Source organism: Mastomys coucha, chromosome X, assembly GCF_008632895.1.
Source record: "Mastomys coucha isolate ucsf_1 chromosome X, UCSF_Mcou_1, whole genome shotgun sequence".
Classification (NCBI taxonomy): Eukaryota; Metazoa; Chordata; class Mammalia; order Rodentia; family Muridae; genus Mastomys; species Mastomys coucha.
This window is the reverse complement of record NC_045030.1, coordinates 92,812,816-92,828,307: the sequence shown is the minus strand read 5'-3', so window position 1 is coordinate 92,828,307 and position 15,492 is coordinate 92,812,816. Positions and strand designations below refer to the sequence as shown.

Here is a 15,492-nt window from a genome sequence, read left to right as displayed (position 1 = left end):
TGTGACCTGAATTTAATGTTTAAAAAAATGGATTAAATCATTTTACTCTTCTGAATTCCATTGTAAACAAATGTGTCCATTCGGAGAGCTTTCAATCTTATTTTCATTAGAAGATTTTAAAGCCACTTTGTGCCAGGTAATCTCTGGTATGTATATACACACGTTTATATTTCATGCTGATAGAAATATGATGCTTTGCTTCAATCTGTGGCATGGTGTCTTTCATCTGTTTTAAACTATTTTCTTCAGTTAACAATTTAAATATAATCTTTAGTTTTAATTATTTTTGTTCAATATACATTTTATCTTATTCTCCCAATTTTACTCTCTTTTAGATTTTGGGAGTTTTGTTTTCCTGCATGATTTATATTCTTGTTATTTTGTTTTGTTTTGTTTTCCTCTAATTTACTAATTCTCTTTTAAGTTCTTTCAACATGCAGTTAAAAATAAATATTATAGAACTGATTTTTCTCTCCTAATAATTCCATTATTTATTATAGACTATGTAAAATTCTGTTATTTAATAGACTATATAAAATTCCATTATTTAATACATACTATAAAAATTCCATTATCTAATATAGACTATATAAAATTTATAGTGATATATTTATTCAAAGGTCTTAGGCAGCAATAAGATTTAAGCCACATTTTAAAACCCCTCTAAAACTATTTTAAACTATTAGCAAAGATTAAAACTTTTATCACTAGGATTCAAAATATCTGAATCTAAAACTATAATTTTACACAATTTGTTTTTGAATTCATATATTTATAATTGAAGAGCAACTATAAAATACTTTAAGTCTGGCTTCCACAGGCAGGAAATCATTACAATGAAATGTTATTCAATAAAGATTCCTGGTGGTTTTAATTCTATTGCAGTTTGAATCTTGTAGAACTAAAAGACTAGATTGTAAACCTGGTGTTCAAGTTGTGTTTTAATAGCTTTTAGTTTGCTTTCTTTGAGATAAGAATGAAAGCTTTGTAATAATTTTAGAAAAACCCTTAGTATTACTGCTCAGAAATTTAACACAAGACAAATGCTTTCTGGGGGAAATAACTAGCACAAATATTTTCAGTTTTGCATACAACATGCAACCACAAACTCTGATATCTCCAATGGTGACTTGCCTGCAAGACATGCTGGTACAATAGTGGCAAAAGAGTTGTGGGAGATACCAGCCACAACCTGATTGAAATTGAGGTCTCCACCATGAAATGAAACCCATGTTCAGATGGCCAAAAACATGAAACTAGACATACAAAAAACCTACAGTTCTGCTAAAAGAACACAGCAATAAAACAACTCCTAATGACAGTTTGCTCTACCATAGATCAGTGTCTTGCTGAGTAAGCATCAGAAAAGCTTCATCCTGCAACATATGCCAGCAAAAGCAGAGCCTCACAAGCCTATGTGCAGAGAGACTAATACCTTGAGAGAGTCAGTCCTAAACAGAATTTCTCTGTCAAATCCCTCCCTAATTGGGCCTCACCTCAGGGAATCTAGTGACAGAGGATGAGAAAAAAAAATAAGAACCAGAGGGGACAGAGGACACCAAAGCAAAAAGGTCATCTAAATGCAACAGGGCACACACACACACACACACACGCACACACACACACACACACACACACATACACATACACACACACAAATTCACTAAGACTGTGACAGCATACACAGGCCTGCAGTAGTCTAAGCCAGAAGGGTTCCCCACACTTAGAAACAAAGTGGATACAAGCCAATCTCCCCAATCTAGAAGCTTTCTCCAATTAACAACTGCTTGAAATGAAAAGTTAGTTTTCTCGAACAGTCTCATTGGGTACAAAACCCACACTGAGGGACAGGCCCCTTGCTCAGAAGTAGATGTCAATGGCCAAGACAAAATGAACTCAGTGGCATTTTTGGAGATTTTTTGTTGTTTGTGCTTTAGGTTGTTTCACAATACTTCGTTTTTACCCTTGCAGATACTTTGTATATGTATGATGATTTGTGAGTTTATTTGTACAGGTTTTCTATGTGTTCATGTGTGTGTGTGTCTCAGTGTCTATGTGTTTCATGTGCTTTATGTTTTTTCCTTTTCTGTTTTCTTGTTTTGTACTATTCTAATCTGATTGATGTTATTATTTTAGATACCTGCTTATACTCTAATGAGAGAGAGAGAGAGCGAGAGAGAGAGAGACAGAGACAGAGACAGAGACAGAGACAGAGAGAGACAGATTTGGGTGGGTAAGGAAGTGGAATGGATCTACTGGGGGAAATTGAGGGGAAACAACCAAAATATATCTTATGAAAAAAACTATTTTCAATAAAAAAGAAAAACTGACTCTAAAATAATGTTTATGAATTTACTGTAGAAATTTTATTATCATTTTTAAGGGGACAGGAAGGGTGAGAAACATATCACTATGATGCCCAAACTAGTTTGGAATTCATTATAATCTCCCACCTCAGCTTCTGAAAAGTTTGGATGGAACACATACACACACACACACAGTTTTGTGTACTTGATAGTTAAGTGGGGCTATCAGATCTCATTATGGGTAAAGACTGATGGTCAAAAGTGATAAACATACTTTAAGAGTAGCTTGTAAATTTTCAATGGAAATTCCCATGCTCTCTTGATTTATTCACAAATTACACACAGAATCCCAATAATGATAGGGCCACAAAAATCATACGATTGAAGCAAGTTTGGGGTGGAATTGTGTCTACAAGACAGGTTTTTATGTCTTAAGTAAATGAATGAAGGCTGAATGAATTTTCAAGCATATGCTTTTTCTGACTAATTTTGTTTTACACAGATTCTTACATATATAATACTTATATGTGGGTTTATAAGCTTATATTTAAATATATGAGTATAATATGTATTTATATTTAAATTTCTCAAAATTATATATTGGTTGAGTTTTAAAATACAAATCAGAGAACCGAAATCCATTTACTTTTCTTATATATTTACATGGAAATCTTAAATTTTGACTGATCCTACTCACATCATCTTCAGTTTTTGTTAAACTTTTTCTTCCTATTGCTAATCTATTTGATAAAGGGGGAATAATCAACTTTAAACCAGTTCATAAGTGTGGGATCCTAATCCAATAAGATTAGTGTCTTTTAATAAGAGACAGCAGTATTCTCCTTCCCTCCATTCTCTCTAGGTATCCACTGAGGAAATTCCCAGGAAGGATACAGAGAGAATGAGGTCATCTGCAAAGCAGACACTGAGCATTCTGACACATTTATCTTATAAAAGCCAGTCTCTGGAACCAAGGGAAAATAAAAATGTTTACATCATCTGGTTTTATGATATTGCCTTATGGCAGGATGAATTGACTAAAAGAGTAGTCCCTTGCTTATCAAGCACCCAGTAGATACTTCCCCACAATCACAGGTAGCACCAAATTCTATACTTTCCTTTGCGGAAATGCCTATGGTCAAGTAGACACAGCAGGAAAATAATAATAATAAATACATCAGTTTTTACCAATATTCTATAACAAAATCAATGCAAATATGGTCTTCCTCAAATCATATTGCATTCTTAATTGTTCTCATTCTTCTTGTGATGATATAAGATGATATATCAAGTTCCTTTATAATAGAGCAATGCAAGGCATTGTGGAAAAAAAACACAATTAAAAGAACAGCAGTTGGTCTGGCAAACTATATGGTGTGTATATGCTGGACAGTGTGATGATTCACAATCTGGGCTAGATGCAGTGGAACAGTGTGCAATTTTATCACATTAAAAAGATTAGCATGCAATGTAAAGATTAGGAATTATTTGTTTCTCTGATTTTCTGTAAGTGATGCTGCTGAAAATAAAATAGTTAAGAGAGGTCAGCCATACATTGCCTTTGAAAACCAAAATTTCATTCCTGAGTCAGTTACACTGAGACATTTCTCATTGGAAAAGTACTTTTGTTAGGAATAGTATTATAGGAATAATTTCTGTGAGTCCTTTCATACAAAAACTTTATGTGTGTACTAATATATTAAAATTTGTATCCATTAGAAAAATAGTATCAGATTATTTTTCCTCCAGAGTGTAGGCTTTCTAGTATTTATCATGACAGAAAAAGCACTAAAAATAATTAGAATCATTTTCTGTTGTATGTAATATAGTATTACTGTAGAATGTCCACATGCTATTTCTTGTTCATCTTTGAAATTAAATCTAATGAAGATGGGCATATAGGTGTGTCTATGTGTATGCTATGTTGTGTATGTGTGTGGTGTATGTATGTATGCGTATGTGCATGCATGTATGCGCACATTAGCCAATTTTCAGTAATTTCATCAGGAACAATGTCAGATTATATCTTTTAATTGCCATGCTTTTATAGAGATTGCACAGATTGCTGTATTAATGTTTCATTATTGCTTCTACAATTTATTATTATCTTTGTTTTAGAAACAATTGTCAGTTCCTTTGGTTCCATCCTTTTATCTTTTATCTGTAACATTTTTTTTCTGTCATTATTTCTTTCTCTGTTTTCTTTGTACATGTGATTATGTCTTTTGCAACTGTGAATTTTACAGATGCAGAAGTCATCATGAAAGTTCTTTTTTTAAAAAGTAGTAAGCCATTTGTGGACTTGGTTGCAGCTTTTATCAGTTTTGTCCTCATCTGACCCTGACTGTACTTTTACTTCATATTTATATTTCTGCTATTGCTTGTTTCTTTTTTCATGTGTCTAATATATAATTGTCTCTGTATTTTCAATCTTTAACATCATTTTAGCTTATGAGTTGGCATTGTAAATAAAATGTAGCTGAGTTTGCTTGTTTGAAATACCAATCTGAGAATCTATATTTTAAATACACAAATTAGCTTATACATATTCAGAGTAATCACAGATATGTTTAGAGGTATTTTTGCCATCCTCATTTTCCTACTTTCCATGATTTCTTATTGTTTCCTTCAGCTTCATTTTTGCTGTTCCTTAGTTTGCTCTAGTTTTATTTCTGTCCCATTTATCTCCTGTTATGTTTCATACAGTTTTACATGAATGCCTCCAAGTTTCAGTAATTATACCATTTTATCTAATGAAATATTTCATTCTAGAAAAAATGGTATATAAAATCCATTTCAATATAACCAAGTTCAACCAATGGAGTTCAGAAATAAGATACTGGATATGAAAGGTTTTAAATATTTTCCCCATATAATAATCCTGTTGGTTTCACTAAAGGACTCCTTTTGAACATTTATGTTTATCCTCCTACTATTTTCTTGATACTTATCTGACTGTGGGTATTACTATGTTTTTTACTGCTATAAAAATTCCCTGGAAAAATAGTTAAAAAGGAGGAGGAAATATTTGTGTTACATTGGTTTCAGCACTTAAAGACACGGATTAGGTAGCTAACTTATTTCATGGTTGTGGGTGAAACAGAATAACTTGCTAAAAGAGCATGTCAGAGCAAAGTGGCTCTATCTAGTAAGAGAGACAGGCAAGATATAGCCTTTAAACACATGTTCCCAATGACCTACTTTCTTCAGTTATATAGTCTCCTTCTCTTACATATTCTTGCAACATCAGCAAGGGATCAGGTCTTTAAACCATATGCCTATGTAGGACATTTTCTATTGATACACATCATTAGGCATGTATTTGAAAGGGTCCTATTCATTTGCTATTTTATATATGCATGTTTTCAAGGTTTTATTTTGTTTGCTTTGCTTTGTTTTCACAAAAACTTAAGGCTTTTCAGATTGTCCCTTGTTGATGTATCTTGTTGGATACAAATCTCACATGCCTCCTCAACATTCCCTCCACTGCCCTCTTATTTCCAAGTATGCACACAATCACTTGAATCACATTACCGCATCATATGAAATGGTAGCCACTAGCACAAAATTTGTTTCAGTTCTTTGCTTACTTTTGTTTTAGCTTTCTTCATATATACTGCCTTGGGTACATACTTGCCTCCTAAACAATGTGTGAGCTCTTTAGTCATTCAGTTTGTTTGCTGGAGACTTGGGCAATGAATAATGTGTCCCTGTTCATTTCTGTCAGTTTACTTACCAAGTCATGTCTCTGTAAAACCACACTTTAGGGAGTTTAAACTGAAATTCTAGTACTTGATGGGGTTTTGCTCCTCTATCAACTTAGAATACATTTCTCCTAACATTACTGAGGATAGTTGGCAATCTAAACTTGTATATATTTATTTCAGACAACTTGATCACTTAATACATTCCTTTTAAAGGAACATCAACCAACACCTTGTTCTAAAATTCTTTAATAATAATCCTGACTGAAAAAAGACAGAGCCTAAACTTCAGCATCACAAATAGTAGCTTTGTGATAACATAGTCCCTATCCAATTATCTGAGAATTTGTAAGCATGCTAGCTTTTTCTACTCTTCAGTCCATTTTTTATTTTTATTTTTTTGAAACAGGGTTTCTCTGTATAGTCGTGGCTGACCTGGAACTCACTCTGTAGACCAGGCTGGCCTCGAACTCAGCCATCCACCTGCCTCTGCCTCCCAAGTGCTGGGATTAAAAGCTTGCTCCACCACTGCCCGGCCTACTCTTCAGTCTTATAATAAAGTTTCCATCAATCTTTTAGGAGTGGCTCATGGTATGGGATCCTATAATAAGCACCATTCTACCACTTTCTTTCTTATATACTTTCTGGTGTTCAAATAACTTCTTAAAGGCATGAATCATTTTGCTCTATTTTTCCTTTGAACTTTTCTGGTATTCGTGGTCCCATGATAAAGGCAGATGAACAGAAAGGAAGAGTAAAGATATGAGATAGATGTCTTTGTACATGTTTGTACATGGTTCTTAGTTTGGTTGAGACTTCAATCACTATATTTTTCTAAGCAAATCACCAGAATAAAGTGGGGTGGGATGCACAAAAACTGTCAAGATTGGACACTTTAGGATTCTATATAAAAGCAAGAATACAGTTAGGAAAAATTAGTGGTATTTTAATAGTCTTGCTATATCATACAATTAAGTTCTTGTACTTTATTTCTTCAAGTAAACCTACAAGTTATCTATACTAGCAAAATAAACCGGTCCTCAACTCGAGAATTCACTGAAAGAAAACATATGAAAAGACAAGGCAAACTGAAAATCAAGAGCATATATATGCTATGTTTAGTTTAATACTATTACAGAAACATCTCCTTGTCAATTAACGACATAACATTGCTTTTTTTTTTTTCACTACTTTTACCAAGTACAGTTTTCAAGATCTGGATGTTGATTCAGTGTATATGGTGAATAGAAGAAAGAAAGAATATAAATATGGCTATTATAAAATAATAATTGTTGCTACAAACTGACAAGAAAATGTGCTTTGGTTTTACCAGACTTCTGAATATATTCCAAGTGTTATACACAGAACAAAATGTATCTTTAAGATTCCGCTTTGCTTTTTGAAGCATAATAAAAACAGAAATTGTCACGAAAGTTGTTATAAAATTTACTTAAGAGCCTGAATAAATATATACTGGGCATGCATCAACATTTAAAGCCACAACCACATGAAAGCTGTGTTTATCCAGCCTATTCCTCTGTATTCTAACTAGGTAAGAAGACAGTTCTGAAAAATTATTTTGTGGAACCAAAGTTGAATAATGTAATATATCATACTAAGATATACTAAGATGTAGATTTAATTGAAACTTTTAAATTATTCATCAATTGGTATAGCATTTAAAAAAATATGTGGCTGAATGAACCCATGGTTTCACCTATCTTTATTTTCTATATTATCAGTGATGTTGTCATTTCTATTCTTTCTCATTCTAAATGTTATAATATATAATTATATATAATATATATTATGTATACACATATACATATGTGTGTGTATATATATGTGTGTATACACACACACACACACACACACACACACACACACACACACACACACATATATATATTTAAAATGGAGGGAGGGTGGACAGGTCATAGAAGGTGACAGAATAAAGCAGTAGAGAAGTCATATTGTCCATCCCAATATTATGTACAGCTTAAAACCTAGGCAAACAGTTAATCAAACTCAGAATCAAACATTAAGAACATGTAGTATTCTAGAATCCACAATGACAAAATTAATAATATAAATAACAATTTTTATCAGTTTTACTGCCTCTAATTTATACAAGCAGAAAAGAAAATTCATAGAACATTATACTAATTGTTGGGAGAACTCAAGTGTAAATCCAGTTTTGTAAAATTTTTAATTTTTGCTTTTTATTTGCAAGGATATAAATTTCTAAATGGATTATGTAATTAAACAGGATACCAAAATATTTGACAGAAAACAATATAAGAGTTTAGGTTATATTTGAGGATTATTTGTCAGCATTTTAATGAGTACTTTCATGCTGAGCTATATGTTATTGAGAAAGATAAAAACATTAAAATATATTTATGTTCAATATTCAAATACTTGTGCTTTGTATGTTTTTTCCTTTTGAATTGATTTTCAAGGTACTTTTTTCTTCCTTCTAAGCTTGATTTGAGGATGAACTGATAAATATTACAAGCGATCATTTAAGATATAAAACATGATAGTTTGCTATACAAATTCATCGTACAATGATTATCACAATCATGCAAATTAACACAGCCTGGTTCTTTGTCACTAGTCATGACTTTCTCTAGTTTTTGATGATGATGTAGTAAGATTTTTGAGTAAGTTTAAAAGGTCAAGAGGCAGTAAATAAAACAGTCTGACTTCAACTAAGGGGACTGTGTTTATCAGTTCACACAACTCAACTGGGCTTAGTCTCTCTCCAGCAGGAAGTTGAGAAGTATGCCAGGGAAACAATATGACTAAGGTCCTTTATAGGAGGCAGGCAAGGGATTTAGGAAGAAGTTGTTTTCCTATCTGGAGACAAGCTTTACAATCAAATATACTTTTCTAAGATGACCAAGCAAGATCCAGCAAGGTTAAACAAGGTTATCTGTAAAATTATAGAAATTCTGTTTTATAGGCAATGTATTCTAACTAATGTTATTACTATTGTTTTGTGATGAAAATCCTTCATATATATGATTTACTTTAAAATAATTCTTATTCTTATAATTATTTTACTTAAAATCTATTCCTTGAACTTTTTGCTGTTTCCTAGGTCCAGATTCAAAGAAGTAACGGACAAGAGAGAGTGAACAGACAGAGAAGAAGGGAGGAGGTATTGCTATCTTTGTCTCTCATCTCAGTTCTGGCAATGACTACCTTCCTTCATTCCTACAATTCTAAAAAGTACTCAGGCACTCCTTTTGTGATGATAACTGCAGATTTCATGTGACTCTAATCAAAACTATTCTGCATTTTTTTCTTTCTCAAACTTATTGTTACTAACCCATACATACTACAGTCCCTAAAAGATGTCACACACTACATATACCTCGGTATGGTACCCATACTTCCATTGCATGTTTTCAGTTAAAATTCTTCCCTCCTAATATATCATCAATTTTCTACCTAAAACTTTAATTAGTACCTACATGATTCAGGTTGTATGTAAATTTTAAATGAATATTTATGTACCCACATCTCTCTACTTATGCACATGTGTGTGCATATATTTCCCTGTGTTCTTTATACAAGGAGGTCAGAAGAGCACACTGATTACCTTCTATTACTCTCTGCTTTTTTATTTGAGACAAGGCATCTCCCTGAACTTAAGAATCTCATATAAATCAGAAATCTGTGGGAATCATCTTGTCTTTCTTTGTCAGCCTTGGACCTGGGATTTTAGGTGTGCACAGGATGCCTAATTTATTATGTGGGCATCAGAATATGAATACTGGTCCTGATGATTATGCATTTCATCAATTTAAAAAATCTACATGATTATGTTTAAAAGAAGTACAGAAAGAGCCACACTGGAAAGTACTTTTTAAAAGAGTATGAAAATATTTAATGATATCCAGAAAATAGTAAGTACTTAACATTATGATTTTTAATTAATATCACTGGAAGACAAATATTTATCTTTAAGCTCTCAGAATAATCCTGGATAAAAAAACAAGTACTCAATGTTTAATGAAATAATTTGGTGATTTTAGAATGTAAATCAATCATAACCTAAATCTGGAATCATTTAAGTTTACATGTTACTAAAAGATATATGACCATTACCTACATTTTCAAGTTCAATTATGAATATATTCCAGCCTTATATCTTGCCTACTGTTAACACTGGCAACTGGACCTTATCTCTCTTTCATTCAGCTCAATAGTTGATATATTCTGGATAGTGAAGTAGATTGGAGTTTTCTTTCTTACTTTCAGGCCAAAGTTCTAAGGAAATAAGATTAGGATGCCTTTGTATATATTGGTCAGTTTCTCTTCCTATAGGCTGATACAACGTAAGGCTAGTTTAAGTGTGGTCTACCATAATAAACTGAGGAGTACCTGGTTCTCCAATAACTCCTATTTGTCATATTTCTCATCTCTATTTTCATGTATGAATAGTCTGTATCCTGTGGGTCATTTCAGCTCTTTATTATGACAGGTGGAATAACTAGATGGCTTACACTTTTAACTAAAATTGTACATTAAGCTAACTCAGGGAAAAATACAATAATATATTGTATACTGTCATGTTCAGTGAATAATACTTAGCAGATATGTAGTCTAGTAAGGAAAAAGCAGATGATTTAAATATTGTTTCTTCACAGGTGAAATATAATATGCTCTAAAGGAGGAATAAAAAGATGGAGGCTGATGTAGGGTAGAAATCAATATTCATTAACCACAAATTAATATTCATTAACTACTTTGTTTTGACCCTTGTATCAATTTATCAAATTAGGTTAAGTCTATGATACAAATAGTTAATGGCTATTCCTTTGTTTATTGGTATTGAGCATAATTTATTAACTATAAACAGGAAATTAAAGGCATTCTTTTAGATTTCTTTTATATTTGAAATAAGAATAATTTCCTTTAATATTTACTAACCAATTTCTCTTATTAACTATATAAATAGAACCTTAATCTAACACTGAATTTAATCTTCTCTTCTGTCTCTATTTCAGGCTTTACACAAGATATATGAGAAATATGGTTTATTTTTGCAACCCTCTCCCATCTTTTCCATTTCCTTTTTTGTTTGTTTGTTTTCAGGAATATAAAGTCATAAGAAAAATGTAAATGATCTCTATCTACTGGACATTTTAGTACCTTTCCTGCCAAGACTACTTTGGACTCTATTATGGAAGCAATACAATACTTGGCTTTTGGTTGAACTTATTTTACAATTGTGTGATTATTCTTTCCTTGGAGTTCTCTCAAGTATGTTTCAAAGCTTTCATGAGCCAGGCACCTAACATCTCACTGACATTTTAATGCTGTATCTCCCTCAAAGCATTATATATAAATACATTTCAAAGATAGCATACCAAAATATGGTCACTTTCTAGAGATGTTAACATACTACTGTTCTACACATTCTGTCTACCTCCAAATTACATGCAAATAAAAAACTAAACTTTTATACCATTTTAAAAGATGCAAAAAGTGACATGTTTAAATATTTATATTTAATTTCTAATATTCATGCATCATTACCTACTACAGACTGGAAGTATATAACAATATACATTGACACAAACAATAGTTTTAAGTATAGTACATGAGCTCTTAATTTGCATGTAAGTATTTGCTGCGGGCCGGCCAGTCTGGGCCTCCCTCAACCCAAGGGGGAACAGGGTCCTAGACAGATCAACAAGGTTTAGGCAAAAAAATAATGGTAGAAAAGACACATGGAAGTGCAGGATCTGAATGTATTTCTCAAAAATGTCATCAGACTTTTACAGTCATTACAAAAGAGAAATGAAAAATCTGGCAGCTCAGTGGTCAAGGTACATCTGAGGCCATCTGAAACACACTGGGTCTAAAACAGCCACCTCTTCTGGACCGGTGCAGCACCCCCTTGGCCCAAGCGCTCTGGGGCCAGGGGGGCGGGGGGGGGCTGTGGACCGCATGAGGCTTGAAGCTCAAATGCTCTGTCTCAAGTGCCCGAATGTGGAATCTGAATGTCTTTGCACAAAGTGAAAACCAGGCTTATATAGTATACAGAAAACAGGGTGAATGACAAAAGTCTCTTAGGCAGATAGTGGTCACATCAAGGTCGGTAAGATCAGGCATCCAGGTGCAAAGCGGAAGAGCAGTGGTGCCCTTCCTGCTGGGGCTATCATGGCAGTCCCAAGCTAATTCTCTGGGTCCTTTGGAGGCAAGCACCAGGAAGACCCATTCTATCAGTTCCTGAGAATGCCCTTATGTGAAGGAAGCCCTTCAATTACTCTCTGGTATGTAAAACAATTCTGTCTTCTGTGGGACTGCTCTGAGAATTCTAACCCTGTTTACAATTAGCAATAGTGCCGGACCTCTATTCTTAACTCTGAGGACACCCTGTCTGATAAGGCAGTTTCCTTGTGAGAAATTCCAAGCTAAAAACAGCTTGGTAATAAATTAGGATATATTGGAACACTGCGCTGGCCAGGGAACAATGTTTAATCGTAGTTTTAAATATTTACAAATCGTTTCTTGGGGCACCTTTATGCATGAATAAGAAGGCATGTTGACTATTGGAAAGACTAATCTGGAACACGTCTGAGTTAGGAGATGCCAGAGACTGACTGAATACCCAGGAGGCAAACTCCCTTTGAAGTCGTACAACTCTGCCTTACACAAAGACTTTACTGAAGTAGACGAGTGGGTGTGGCAAGTATTTTTTTTAAGTAAACATAGCCACAATGCCTAGGGACCCTTGTTAGTAGACTCTGCTTCATAGATACTTACTAGATCCTGTCAAAGTTGGGTATTATAGTTATAGAGTTGGTGGCTGTGACATTTGAAAGATGTCAAATAGGTAAATAAGTTTAATGTAAAAAGAAGTAACCATCCTTTCAAAAACAGTATCTAACCTCCCAAATAGAAGTAACTTGAGAAGGTTTTCTTCTAAATTGGTTGAACCCTAAACTCTTAATTTTCAAGATTAGGTAAATGTAATAGCAAGTACTAAATAGTATATTTTATACAGTAATATGCTTTTGAGTTTCCAATTAAGGAGAAACGATAAAGCTGGCAAAGTTGGTCTTTTACTATGACATTGTCTTTCTGTACTTAACTTGCAACCAGCCTGATTTCTTTGCTCTTCCAGTAAGTACTTTTAACGTTTTGCTATTTCTCTCCCTAAGCAAACAATTATAAATTAACATACAATTACATAATTGTATGTTAATATAACAACATAATTAACAAAAAAATTATAAATTAACATATACTGAGATAATAAAGATCATTTCTTCTCAATGTAAATTTAATGGAACAGACAAACTGGCATAACATACCCATATATTCAGAGGTACATCATATGTCTTGCTTATATTTTAATAATAGTCACAAGAACTCTAAAATTTGAGACATATTTGTAGAGACTTTGCTGTCTTTTCGTTCTTAAAATTTATTCCCTAGATGGCATGGTCAACATCACCATGATCTGGGATTTTATTAGAAATATTTCTTCTACTGGGGTCCCTGTGTTCAGTCGGATGGTTGGCTCTAAGCATCTGCATCTGTATTGTTCAGGCTCTGGCACAGCCTTTCAAGGGACAGCTATATCAGGCTCCTGTTAGCAAGTGCTTCTTGGCATTAGCAATAGTGTCTGGGTTAGGTGTCTGCAGATGATGATGGATCCCCAGGTGGGGCAGACTCTAGATGACCTTTCCTTCAGTTTCTGCTCCACTCTTGTCCCTGCATTTCCTTTAGACAGGAACCATTTTGGGTTAAAATTTTTGAGATGGGTATTTGGCCTCATCCCTCAACTAGGGGGCTGTGCCTATCCACTGGATACAGTCTCTATAGGTTCTCTCTCTCCTTTGTTGGATATTTCAGGTAATGTCATCCCCGTTAGGTCCTGGAAACCTCTTCCTTCCCTGGCATCTGGGACTAAAGTAACAAGCAAAGAGTACACATGGAGGGACACACAGCTCCAGCTGCATATGTATAGCAGAGGATGGCCTTATCAGGCATCAGTGGGAGGGGAGGCCCTTGGTCCTGTGATGGCTTGATGCTCCAGTGTAAGTGGATGCTAGGGCAGTGAGGCAGGAGTAGGTGGGTGGGTAGTGGAGCACCCTCATAGAAGCAGGGTAAGGGAGGATGGGATATGGAATTTGCAGAGGGGAAATCAGGAAGGGGAACAACATTTGAAATGTAAATAAATAAAATAAGCAATAAAAAAGAAAATAAAGAGATCTTTCTTAGGCCTCCTACCAATATAGTGTTTTGGTTTTATATAACCATATATAAAACCTCTCCTGTAAGTGTTGAGATATGAATGATATTGTGAGGCATTGAGATATTTGAATCTTAACCTGTTAAAGGAGACACTTTTGAAAGGTGAGTGCATTTATATAAATTTATTCATGTGGCACTTCTATGATTAAATTCTGTGGCTTTATAAAAAGATGGAATCCCCGAGGTGAGCCTAGGGCTCTACCAACAAGGCCCTCACTATACATAGCCCTATGACTTCAGATCTTCAAATAAATGAACCTAAATAAAGTTTTTTTTTTATTATTCACTTACTCCACAGTATTTTGTTATTTGCAACAGAACATACACATACACACTAATCAGAAACTCTTCTGGTAGGACCCAGGAATTTGTGTTGTAACAAGAGGATTCAGATAAATGAAAAAAAAAAGAAACAAAAAAAGAAAGAAAGAAAGTAAGAAAAGAAACACCACTCTTCCAAAGTACCTACACATAAAGAAGAGCTAATTTCAAGATTAAGTTACTGAGTGCAACATAAAAAGTGGGAAGAGGTTGGAATTGTATCCCATTAGGGTCTTCTGGCTATCCTCCAGCTTGTATGATTATGACATTCAAGAACTAACTTTCCAAACCTGCCCGATGTCTGCATTTGAGAGTACACCATTGTCTTGCTTCATATCTTCTGACAGCAAATCCCTTGATATCAACTGGCTTAATTCAAGAATTCTGTTCCATTACATTAGCTATACAACACACTACTAGCACATCAGTTTATGCAGCAACTTTAATTAGCAGTGTATAACATAAAAAAAAAAGAGAACACTGACTTACTAGAATTGTTTCTGTGAAAGTGAAATCTGGATCTTCTCCCTCACCCTTCAACTCTGCCCAGTTGCTCCTAAAACATATAAACACTGCATTTTAAATGTGAATTGTCTGCTCATCTTTGTTTCTCTATGTGTTAAATGGTTACAGATCAGCTGTTGCTTTACTATAGACTACTTCCTCAATCACTGCAAGGATGTCCTCTCTGTTAGTTCTTGGTGTGCTTTCCAATTCAAGAACAAGTAATGATGAGCACAGTGAAGGCCAAGACAAACAAAAATATATGAAAGTAAGAATGTTGGCCATACTATTGAATAATATGGTAGAATTAGTTGTTAGGACTTTTAAAATCATTTTATGATGGCTGATAGTGGCCTGTGCTCTTACTCTAAGAC

General features: G+C 34.0%; 1 long non-coding RNA gene across 1 annotated transcript in view; it reads left to right on the top strand.

Moving 5' to 3' along the window:
* The window catches only part of LOC116086750, a 499,581-nt gene that overhangs the window by 414,785 nt on the left and 69,304 nt on the right, over nucleotides 1–15,492 (top strand). Inside the window, exon 3 of the long non-coding RNA XR_004117106.1 lies at nucleotides 9,117–9,176. This is a non-coding gene — a long non-coding RNA (uncharacterized LOC116086750). The remainder of the gene's footprint in view (nucleotides 1–9,116; nucleotides 9,177–15,492) is intronic.